The sequence below is a fragment of the Schistocerca gregaria genome, chromosome 2 (genome assembly GCF_023897955.1).
Source record: "Schistocerca gregaria isolate iqSchGreg1 chromosome 2, iqSchGreg1.2, whole genome shotgun sequence".
Lineage (NCBI taxonomy): Eukaryota > Metazoa > Arthropoda > Insecta > Orthoptera > Acrididae > Schistocerca > Schistocerca gregaria.
Window position 1 is genome coordinate 650,518,279 of NC_064921.1, and position 12,666 is coordinate 650,530,944.

At 41.9% G+C, this 12,666-nt stretch overlaps 1 protein-coding gene across 1 annotated transcript in view; it reads right to left on the reverse strand.

Moving 5' to 3' along the window:
• The window catches only part of LOC126335919 (Down syndrome cell adhesion molecule-like protein Dscam2), a 627,039-nt gene that overhangs the window by 16,339 nt on the left and 598,034 nt on the right, over nt 1-12,666 (reverse strand). The gene's annotated exons all lie outside the window — the stretch shown is intronic.

The window sequence follows — 12,666 nt, forward strand, 5'->3', positions numbered from 1 at the left end:
CATTCGAAGTATGGATCTGATATTTGTGAACTATACAAACATTTGCCGGAAAGTTTCTTAATTGTAAACAGCATAAGAATCAAACCTACTGGGTAACCGAGATCCTAGAGGCTAGTTTTACAAGAGCAGAATGTTTGTGGAACGGCAGATTCGGGGTGAAAGGACCCACTGTTGTGACGGACGGTGTAGATTCCGCAGTCTAAAAGGAGTGGAAAGTCTGTGGCTGCGGAATTTCGTCGCTTGCCAGCCGCCAGACGGAAATAGTGTGTCAGCGGCCGCAGCTCTATCGGCAAAGAGAATCATGTGGGCAGTTCACACGGACGGTCAGTGTGGTAGGTGTGCGAAGAGGGGCTAGCTGACTACAGGCAGTCAATGCGGGGAGCGAGATTTCCAGCTGACAGCACTCACTATTGGACTCTCAGTTCTGTGTTTGCCTAGACAAGTGTCTTTCGCAGCGTGTTCTCTAAACATAGAGAAATTCGACACAGAAATTTTAGTAGTGGAGATAGAGGAGGGGCCTTGTATTTTAGACATAAGGACAGATGAATTAGAAGGAGAGATACAAGGAAGATACGGGATGGCATGCCATTTGCTGTGGATTATTTGTAGATTTTGAAAAGCATTCGTGTAGAGAGAGAAAATCTGTTGATAAGCATGATTGGTTGCCTCAGGTATGGCATGTTGTGCACAGTAGCAGCCTACTTCCAATATTTATCACCTATTCACTCGAAGCCAGAATAAGGTGTGGGCATCCTTACATCTCTAAACATGAGTCCAATATTTTAGCCACGTTTCGTAAGCACGAATGTATGACTTAAAATGCACCAAAAGTGAGCTGTTTAGCGATTATACTTTTCACTTAAACCTTTTGAAATATGTGACGTGGGTTATTTATTTTAGAAATATTGTAGTAACTATAACGAACTACGAAAAGGGAGCCAGTTCAATATCAAGCTGTGATGTGAGCCTATAAGATGGATAAGAATAAATTTTTTATAGAATAGTTTTCTCAAAATCTACTGAAGAAGGCTGCATAAGAGAGAAAACACGAGAATCCAAAAACTGTGGATTTCAATTTTTTACTCTAAAAGTAAATGTTCTTTTGAGTAACAGAGAAGGGTCTAGATTTGATTCAACTACATGAAACGAATTTTTTGAGACACTGTAGATGAGATGATAATTGTCTTTCCACTCTGAGTACTTTACATCCCACTACAGCACGTCTCTATTGCGGAAATATTCTGCTCATGTGGCTCCAGCCTTAGTGAGTTTAGTTTTAGTAAATGTGTCGGCTGTTTGAGACTGAAGGACTCCACGTATATTTAAAGGCTGTCGTCCATGACAGGAATAACATTAGTAAACATCTCCATACTGTTCCTAGTTTTCCTTTTTTCGTAATGTGTTTATTTCTATATGACTTCCATAACTGTACTAGCAGTACTTCATAGTATTTAAAATGGACATGACCAGTTGTGCGAATTTTCTATGTTTACAGAGACCATTTCCACTTAGTAGGGGCTGCTTTCAACGCTCTGCTGTTCGTATAATGCAGAATATACAGAAAGTGTTCGACCCAAATAAATCAAGAACCTGTCTTTGGTATTCGTTAGGTACGTGTTTGTCACAATCTGTTGTGAACCCAGAGAAAACCTGTAGCAGTGTGTGGTGGAATGAGTTGCTCGCAACACAGAGGCGCGGAGGGTTTAAGCAGAGTGACAGACGAGCTACAAGGACCGACAGGGCCACGTAGGACCTATAAAACTAGATTGCAAATCGGAATCAATGCTCTTTCACTTAGATTACGGAAGGGCTGGGCTTTGGACAGCAACTTCGAGTTTCGGAGAGGACTCGCCCTTCTGGGTGAGAGTAAGTAATGCTTTGATCTGTTGAATGGATGAATAACACACTTCGCATAGAATACATTACACTATCAACAAAACTTTCGAAATAGCAGACAGCAGGTATTTCCTAAATTCTACAAGGTAACGTTATTGGTAACATTGTTTTACGTCGTAAATGGAAACCAACGAAGCAACAGAGAAACAAATCAGAAAGTGCTGAAATGAGATTTCTTAAAAACCTGGCGTGCTGTACCCTACTGCTTACCAAGGGAAGTGAAGACATCAGAAGAGAAATAAAGATATTTAACGTTGACGTAGCAATAGTAAATGATGGATAGAAATTGCAGTAATATGTGACGAAAATGAACGCTAGCGGAATCTGAGATATGTTGCTAAAATACAGGATAGGCAAAAAAAAAAGTGGCTCGGAAGTTCGGCGCGTTACATTGTCAACTTTTGAAACCATCTGTAGCAGAACTAACAGAGGAGGAAAAGAGCTACAGTTGCTTCCAAAAGGATGGAACAACTGCCCTTACAGCCGGCCGAACCTTGGAACACATCTACACAATATTCACGCCTGACAGAGTTGTTACCAGAAGTCAGTTTGGTAGCGGCCATGTCTAGCTACCTATGTCACCTGATCTATCAGGGTGTGATTACTTTATGTGGGGAGCTCTCAAGTTTAAGGTGTATCGCAACAACTCTCATACTCTTCAAGAACTACAGAAGAACATTTCGGATGAGCCTGCAGCAATTCCAGCAGTCCAGCTTCGATCCGCCTTCAGCAACTTGCTGGCCACGGCAAAAAAGCGCCAAGGGGTGAATGGTGGTCACTTTCAATACCTGCTACAGTCAGGTTAGTATCGTGTTTCCTTTCCTCTGCTATGTTTCTTCTTTTTTGTACCATGGAACCCTGTTCTCCATGTAACTTTTATTTGCCCCATAGTGTACAAGCCAAAAACAGGAGAAGGAACGTTGGATAACCGAGGAAGAGATACCAGGTACATCTGATGGGATAGCAAATCAGAGCACGAATGGTTTAATCCTTACTGCCGCTGCTGATAACAATACTAATACACACATCAAAAAAAAGTTTTGCATCACCTCGGTTCCCAGAATTCTTGAAGATAGAGGTTGACTGTAGATATTGCACCACAGACACAGTCCCTTTGACTGTTACTTCACTAAACCTGCACAAAGAATTAAACAACCATGCATGAGCAGCGCCTATTAGACGGAGGGGTCAGACAGCCCATCAGTTCCAGTCATTCCACCAGGGAGGAGGTACACGGCTCGTGTTGTCTGTAGTCCAACCATGCCTAGATGGTCAATATCGCGGTTCGATCGCGTCCGCGTTGTTATTTTGTGCCAGGAAGGGCTCTCAACAAGGGAAGTGTCCAGGCGTCTCGGAGTGAACCAAAGCGATGTTGTTCGGGCATGGAGGGGATACAGAGAGACAGGAACTGTCGATGACATGCCTCGCTCAGGCCGCCCAAGGGCTACTTCTGCAATGGATGACGGGTCTACGGATTACGGCTCAGGAAACCCTGACAGCAACACTACCATGTTGAATGACTCTTTTCGTGCAGCCACAGTACGACGTATTACGGTTCAAACTGTGCGCAATAGGCTGGATGATGCGCAATTTCACTTCCCACGTCTATGGCGAGGTCCAGCTTTGCAACCACGACACCATCCAGTACGGTACAGATGGGCCCAACATCATGCCGAATGGACCGCTCAGTATTTCACCCATGAGTGTCGCCTGTACCTTCAACCAGACAATCGTCGGAGACGTGTTTGGAGGCATGCCGGTCAGGCTGAACGCCTGAGAGACACTGTCTAGTGAGTGTAGCAAGGTGGAGATTCTCTGATGTTTTGGGGTGTCACAATGTGGGCCGACGTACACCGCTGGTGGTTATGGAAGGCGTCGTAACGACTGTACGATACGTGAATGTCATTCTCCGACCGATAGTGCAACTATATCGGCAGCTTATTGGCGAGGCACTCGTCTTCATGGACGACAATTCGCGCCCTTATTGTGCACATCTTCTGAATCACTTCGTTGAGGATAACGACATCGTCCAAGTAGAATGACCAGCATGTTCTCCAGACATGAACCCTATCGAACATGCCTTGGATAGAATGAAAAGAGCTGTTTATGGAAGAAGTGACACACCAACCACTCTGAGGATCTACTCCGAATCACCGTTGAGGAGTGAGACAATCTGGATCAACAGTGCCTTTATTAACTTTTGGATGTTATGCCACGACGAATATAGGCATTCATCAGTGCAAGACGACGTACTATTGGGTATTAGGGGTACCGGTGTGTCCAGCAATCTGGAACACCAACTCTGAAGCTCTTGCTGTATGATGGTACAACATGCAATGTGTATTTTTCATGAACAATAAAAAGCGCAGAAATGATATGTATGTTGATCTCTGTTCCAATTTTCTGTACAGGTTCCGGAACTCTCGGAACCGAGGTGATGTGTGTAATAACAATAATGTAAACTGAGAGGAAGACGGCACTGAGTACAAGAAAGCTGAAAAGAGATATTTTTAACACATTGCGAAATACCATGTTGTAGAAGAAGTGATAGAATTCGTCTATCTAGTAAAAAAAATTGGTGTATCTAGTAAGAATAGTTACTCAGGATAGCCGAGAGAAGGAAGATATCAAATATATGTTGACCCAGGTAAAGAAAGGATACTTAGACAGGAACCATATTGGTACCAAACATTGCCGTAGAGTTGAATAAAGATTCTTGGTGGTGGTGGTTAGTGTTTAACGTCCCGTCGACAACGAGGTCATTAGAGACGGAGCGCAAGCTCGGGTTAAGGAAGGATTGGGAAGGAAATCAGCCGTGCCCTTTCAAAGGAACCATCCCGGCATTTGCCTGAAAGGATTTAGGGAAATCACGGAAAACCTAAATCAGGATGGCGGGAGACGGGATTGAACCGTCGTCCTCCCGAATGAGAGTCCAGTGTGCTAACCACAGCGCCACCTCGCTCGGTAAAGATTCTTGAATGTATACATATGGAGCATAGCTTTGACTGGAAGTAAAACGTGGATGCGTCGACATCTGGAGGAGAAGCAAAGGGAAACATCTTAAATTTGGTGTTTTTGAAGAAAGGTGAAAATTACGTAGACAGGTAATGTATGAAGTGAAGATGTACTGAAAGGATCAGGAAAATCTTTGCAAGGACAGGTTAGTAAGACATATGCTATGGCATCCAGGATTAGTTAATTTGGTACTAAAAGTGGAAATGTAGGGGTGAAGTATTAGAGACAGACAAAAACCATAACATGCAAAACAGATTACTGGTAATCTGTGGTGGTAATGTACAGTTGAACAGATCCGCATGAAGGACAATATCAAAGTAGTGGGAAAAAGTGATAGCCTAAAAATTGATTGTTAGTAATTGTTTCTCCATTGTGTCAGTGTCTTATAAATATCACTAAGAGGAAGGGAGACCTACTTAATTTTGCCTCACAGAAAACTACTGTTAAGTTCAATATGTGATTTGATTTATGGAGTAACAAGCTGTACGGCACGGAATTCATGCCGACCAGAAACTGAAGTAAAAGAGACCGAACTCTACTCAATTTTTAATACAAAAATATGATGTTTGTTGGGCGTTTCTTTAGCTTCATTATCTTTATCTTCATATGGCTGGAATGTGAAGGTATTTCATAAGAAAAATAAACTCAAAATCAAAATATATGGTCGACATATCATCGTACGTGACAATTAAGTTTAGCTTCAGAGACATTATAAAATGTTGCATACGACAAAATAGAAGGGTGGAATATATTAATAGAACAAAGGGAAGTAAGATATTGTTTCTGAACGATAAGAATACGAGATATCAAGAAAAAATGGGAGTTAGAAACTTGTAAACCTGAAGCAAAATATAGAACTCAGTGAAGGTGGAAGAAATATCAGCTTAGAAAGAAAGGCACTTGTTTCTCACAAAACAAACGCTAACGGTATCTGGAGGTGTTGATGTAACCGTCACGCTCTTGTTCACGTTACACGTGACTGCACCAGTTCACGTGTGCCATTACCGACGTTAGTAGTGTTCGACTGCTGTGTCTTATCGGAAAACACTTCGGCCGTTCTCGCCGGTCCGTGCTGCAGTCGTTCAGTAGCTGCGCCATCGGGAGACTAGCAACAGCGGCAGCGCGTAAAAGAAAATGAGTACCTGCTGACATGAATTATTCAGGGAGGAGGGGCTGGGGGAGGGCCGGTCAGTCGGTGAGAGAGCGGCGCGTGTTACGGTGTCCGGGCGGAGCTGGCCGTAATGTGTCCGGCTGGGCGGCGCTGCTGCGTCTAGCTGCGGCGGCCTGTCCGATAGCCCCTACGAGGTAGGCTGCCTGGGGTGGCGGAGACCAAACCGCTTGCGCCAAATGAGTTCCGCAGACGAAGAGTAGTTTACTCTTACAATTCGGCAGGCGATAAACATGTTCTTGTATTAATTAATGAAAAGTTTTTTTTCCTTTATTGTCATTTCCATCCCCCATCAGGGGCGGGCTGTCAGCAGCCTAAGCGCTGCTCTTCATACAAGAGACATAAATAAACAGGAAGACATTTAAAAACAATATAAGTGATATAACACGGGGGACTATAGAAACAAAAAAAGGTGGAACAGAAGCAAATAAGACATACAAAGCGGTGACTGTAAATCAGAGATAAAAATCTAAAAAAGTATGTTACACAAAGAAAAAAAACACACACTACATTAAAAGGCACCAGGCAAAGTACGGCCGGGGCATGAAAGTCCGTAGAACGAGTAAAACAGCCACATGACGAACGGCGTAGCAAGGAACTGTCATGGACAGTAAAAAGGTCGAGCACATAATTAAAACCCACATCACTAGATGACACTGTAGAACGACACTGAAGCACAACACTAACGTAGCACGCTGTTACCGAATAAAAACCTGGGAGGGGGGATAAGGGAAATGGGAAGAAGGGGAAGGAGGCGAGGAGGAGGGGAGAGAAAACTCTCGAGATTTACATAGTTCCCGCTAGGTATCAGCAGTGTACGCCCACTTCAGTGCTTGTGAAAATGGTGTCGGGACAACAGAAAGTGGTTTGTGTTCTACGTTTTGCGCATTAATAACTGTTCAGCGTGACTTTGGTGCTAGGTATAGTGTGGAACCTCCTACAGAATAGAGCATTAGACGATGGCATGAACAGTTCTGAGAAACATGTAAAGGCAAATCGCCGGGCCGTCCACAAGTGTCTGACACAGACGTCGAAAGCATCCACTGTAATTTCACAAGGAGTCCGCAAAAATCATTTCACCGTGCAGCTGGACAGCTCAGCATGTCCCCAATGTGCATCTGACATGTGTAGTGTCGACATGTACACATGAAACCATACAAAATTCAGATAATGCAAGCTCATCGTGAAGGTAACAAACAATAACGAGTGGAGTTTGGTAATTTCGTTCTTGGCGAGATGGAAGGTGAGAGTTTTCTTCCACCTTTAGTGTTTAGTGGTGAGGCAACATTACATTTAAATGAAAAGGTGAATCGTCATAATGTGAGGATATGGGGAACGGAACAGCCACTCGAAGTTGTACAACATGAGAGGGATTCTGCAAAATTTAATGTTTTTTGTGCAGTTCCACGGGAAAAGGCGTATGGTCCATTTTCCTTTGACGAGAACCTGTTACAGGAAGCACATATCTCGATATGCTTAAGAACTTTCTTTTCCCAAAGTTGGAGACTGATTCGAATGACTTCATTTACCACCAGGATGGGACACAGCCACACTGGCATCTGGAAGTGCGGGAATTTTTAAATCAACTTATTACTGAACGATGGATCGGTCACACTGGATAAAATGATTCAGCCTTACATTACTGACGCCCAAGGTCACCGGACCTGATTGTATGTGATTATATATTGTCGTGGTTTTATAAAAGACTCTGTTTATGTGCCTCCGTTACCAACGATGATGAATCGCATTACAATGGCAGTGGAATCTGTAACTCAAGACATGCTCGCTGCAGTGTGGGAACAATTTGAACACCGCATTGACATATGCCGTGCTTCTCAAGGGGGACATATTGAACACCTATGAAAGGCTATGAAATAATATTTTTGAGCTCCCCGTTCATCAAAAAACAAAATTGGCTGTATATGTTTATTAGTTTCAGAAATATATACGTGCCAAATCGGATGATTCTTTTCGACACACCCGTTATAACAATTCAGATGCCTCTCCTGCACTAACCTCTTCTTCTCAGGCTAGCACTTAGACCGTGTGTCCTCAGTTATTTGTACTCCAACATCTGTTTCCACTACAGTTTTTGCCCCCTATAGCTCTCTCTCATACAGTGGGAGTTATTCCCTGACGTCTTAAAACTTCCTCTTCTCCTATCCCTTCTCCTTGTCCGGATTTTCCACCTATTCCTTTCTTCGACGCTTCTTTGGAGAACCTTCTCATTCCCTGTGTTACCAGTCCACCTAATTTTCAACATTCTTCTGTAGCACTACATAGCGAACACCTCGACTTTTTTTAGGTTCCAGTTTTTTCCAAACGAAAATTCTCAAAATTTCCTCAAATTAAATCCTATGTTTGATACCAATAGACTTCTCTTGGTCAGGAATGTCCTGCTTGTCTGTGCTAGTCTGCTTTTTATGACGTCCTTGCTTCGTCCGTTATTGATTATGTTTCTTCCAGAGTAGCGGAATTCTTTAACTATGTCCAATTCACGATAATTTTATCGCTATTCTAATTCCTGCTACTTCTCATTACTTTTGTCTTCTTTCTGCTTACTCTCAATCCTTGGTCGTTAAACTGTTCATACCATACAACAGACCCTGTAATTATTTTTGTCTTTCGCTGGCGATGGAAATGTTAGCAGCGAATCTTATCACTGATCTGCTTTCCCCCTGAATTTTAATTCCACTCTTGAAACTTTCTTTTATTTAGTTCTTAATTTCTTCGATGTGTATATTGAACATTAGGGGTGAGAAATAGTAACTCTGTCTTATATCCTTTTTATTCCAAGCACTCTCTTGGTCTTTCAACTTTTCCCTTTTGGCTCTTATACGACAGTGAGTCAATAAATAAGTCCGAGACTGGAATAGAGATATCAGAGCTCCTTGTACCACCTGAAATATATTTTCCTTTTCAATATTCTCCGCTTGCAAACTTTAACACTTATCGCATCGTTCGACAAGGCGTTAAAAGTATGCAGCATAAAATTCTTATGGCAGTGTTCGTATCTAAAGCGTAACCTCTCGGAATATAACAAGTTTATTTGGTTCCTTACATTACTGCAACCCACAAGACCGATATGGTCTGGGGGGGGGGGGGGGGGGTTCGAAATAACCCTATACATGGAAACGATGTGCCATCACTTGACACTCAGGGAGACAGGACGCTCCTTGTTTGTGTCTTTTTGTTGTCGGTTGTTACATTCCTGTGCCCACTTGAAAACAAACTAACATGAAATTGCGTTCTATCAAGATACATGACTAACTTTTCTTATTACCTGCTTAGTCCCTCGGCCCAAAAAATCGCGCTGTTCTAGTCGGCTACACACTCGTAGCACATCGGCACCCTAGTGTGGTCGCAGATTGTTAATTATTGGCCGCGGTATACTGTGTATCGTCTACCTTCCATGCAACATGTGCCGCCAGCTCCTAGGTATGTATGAGCGTGAAATTAAAAAAAAAGATATGCGGCATTGTGGCATTTGCGACATATTTATTCGCTCACCCTCGTACGTATTGTATGTTACCCCTCGCTCTCTATAGGTTGCCTATGTTTTCTTACAATTTCGAACATTCTGCACCATTTACAACTGTGGAAACCTTTTTTTCTTCTGTCTTTCTTCCATTATCAAACTCAACATCAGTGCTGCTTCTCTGACGCCTTTACCTCTCCTAAAGCCAAACTGATAGCCAGCCCTCTATCAGATCTCCCATTTTGTTTTCCATTCTGCAGTACATTATCCTTGTTAGCAGCTTGGACGCATGAGCTGTTGAAATGATGGTGCGATGGATGTCGCACTTATCTGGCCTTCTATTTTCGGAATTTTGTGGATGATATTTTTCCGAAAGTCAGATGGTACGTCGCCAGTCCCATAGATTTTACACACGAACTTCAATAGTCGTTTACCTGCCGTTTCCCCGAATGATTTTAGAAATTCCAATGGAAAGTTATGTGTCCCTTCTACCTTATTTGATCTCAAGTCTTCCAGAGTTCTTTTAAATTGTGATTCTAATATCGGATGCCCTATGCGTTCCACATCGACTGTAATTTCTTCTTCAGTCACGTCATCAGCTAAGACCTGCCACTCATAGAGTCCTCCAATGAACTCTTTCTACTTACCTGGTCTCCCTCTTCATTTAACAGTGGAATTCCCATTGCGTTCTTAATGTTACCGTCCTTGCTTTTAATTTCACCCAAGATTATTTTGACTTATTTACGCTGAATCATTCCTTCCGGCAATGATTTCTTTCGCTACTACTTCACATTTTTCCTGTGACCATTTCGCCTTAATAGTTCGGCACTTGCTATTTATTCCATTTCTAAGTGGTTTTTATTGCCGTATTTCTACCTTTCCCTGATCAATTCTGTACTTACTTCTTTCGGCGATCAGTTGAAGTATTTAATTCGTTATCCACTGTTTCTTCTACCGTCCTTGTACCTATGTTTTCGTTCAAGCTTCTGTGATTGCTCTTTTTAGATATCTCTATTCCTCTTCAAATGAACTACTTACAGAGCAATTCACCATCGCAGTATTTATAGTCTCATAGAACTTCTAGGGTGCCTCGTCATTTCTCGGTATTTCAGTGTCCTACTTCCTTCCACAGCGACTCTTCCTTACGATACCCTTCAGTCTACTCTCCATCATTACTAAATTATGATCTGAATCTATATCTGCTCCTGGGCAAGCATTACAATCCAGTACATGATTTCGAAATCTTTGATTGATCGTTATGTTTCTTTTACAGATATACCTCTTCTTCTTGTGGTTCTTGAAGAGAGTATTCACTGTCAGCACGTGTAATTTATTGCAGAAAACAACTAGCTTTCTCTTTTGCCTCTCAATTCCACTGTCTAGCATCTATTATCCTGTAACCCTTTCTTCTGTCCCTTCCTCCAAAACCAGATTCCAGTTTTCCACGTTTAGTAGACTTTCATCACCCTTTACGTACTGAATTATCCATTCGATATCCTCATATACTTTCTCTGTCTTTTCAGCTAGCGACCTAGGCATGTATATCTGAACTATAATTGTTGGTGTTGGTGTGCTGTTGAATCTGATAAGAACTACCATACCAATGAACTGTTCACCGTAACCCAGTCACTGCTCTATGTTCTTACTCATAACGAATCCTACTCCCATTACACCATTTTGTTGCTGCTGTTGATATTGCCCTATATCCGTCTCATCAGAAACCCATACCTCCTCTCCATATCACTTCACTGACCTTAATTACATCTAAACTGAGCCTTGCCTTTCCCTCTTCTTATTTTTTAGACTTCTGTCACGTTCAGACTTCTGGCATTCCATGCCCCGACTAGTGGAACGTTATCTTTTCGTTGGTTGTTCAATCTTTTTCTCATGATCACCCTACCAGAGATCCAAGAGAGGGGCTGTTCCTGAATCTTTTGCCGGTGGAGAGACCATCACGACACTTTATCAATTACAGGCCAGATGTCCTGTGGATACACCGTGTGTGCCTTTAATGCAGTGGTTTCCATTGCCTTCTGTATCCTCATGGCGTTGATCATTGCTGTTCCTTCCGCCTTTTATGCGCAGTTTCCCATGCTAAGTGTGTAATACCCAAACAACTAGCTCCCAAAATTAATTTGTATGAAGGTTTTCTTTTCCTCATTATTAATAAGAAATGTGTTAAAATTATCTTCGTAACATATGAATGTTTTTTTTCCTCATTAGTAATAAGAAATGTGTTAAAATTATCTTCGTAACAAAATAGCAATGTTAAAGAGAATATTAGATTTTTTTAACAACTTTTGCTTCAGTCTCGCTTGAGAGTACTTACGTTTTAGATTTCACACAAAAGGGATGTGTAATTTGTTGGGCTGTGTGTAGTAAATGTTATGTGTGATAAAAATGCAAGCAAACATGTATATCAAGAGTTACCATAGACGAAGAATATTTTTACTTATTACGCCAAAATTAGTTTACAAGCATGACTTTCGCCTGCAATCATAAGAAGAGACAGTAATTTCTTCCATTCTGCAAGACATCTAAAAATATATATGTGCTAATCATCAAGATTTAGTGGTTGGACTGTATGATCGGCAACCACAGAAAATTAGAGGTGAATTAATGATACTAGCGTAACTTAGTAGTGAATTCAATTAAATATATGTATGTGTAATAATCGAACAATTGACTTTTTGTTAAACACCAAGTATGCTGCAAAATACGGTTTGTGTGACTTCAGTATTGGTACGTTGCATTCTATTTTTCTTACTCTGAGAGGAAGACTGTTCTTGGAACCAATTTAGTTACAACAAAAATTCATGCTTTACTTCCAGTACTGCGAGTAGTAATTACCTCTCATTTCGTAAATTTCACCGGCCGGTGTGGCCGTGCGGTTCTAGGCGCTTCAGTCTGGAGCCGCGTGACCGCTTCGGTCGCAGGTTCGAATCCTGCCTTGGGCATGGCTGTGTGTGATGTCCTTAGGTTAGTTAGGTTTATGTAGTTCAAGGGTCTGATGACCTGAGATGTTAAGTCCCATAGTGCTCAGAGACATTTGAACAATTTTGAACGTAAATTTCATTCCGATTCATATTCTTTGTGTTAGCTGCTGGAT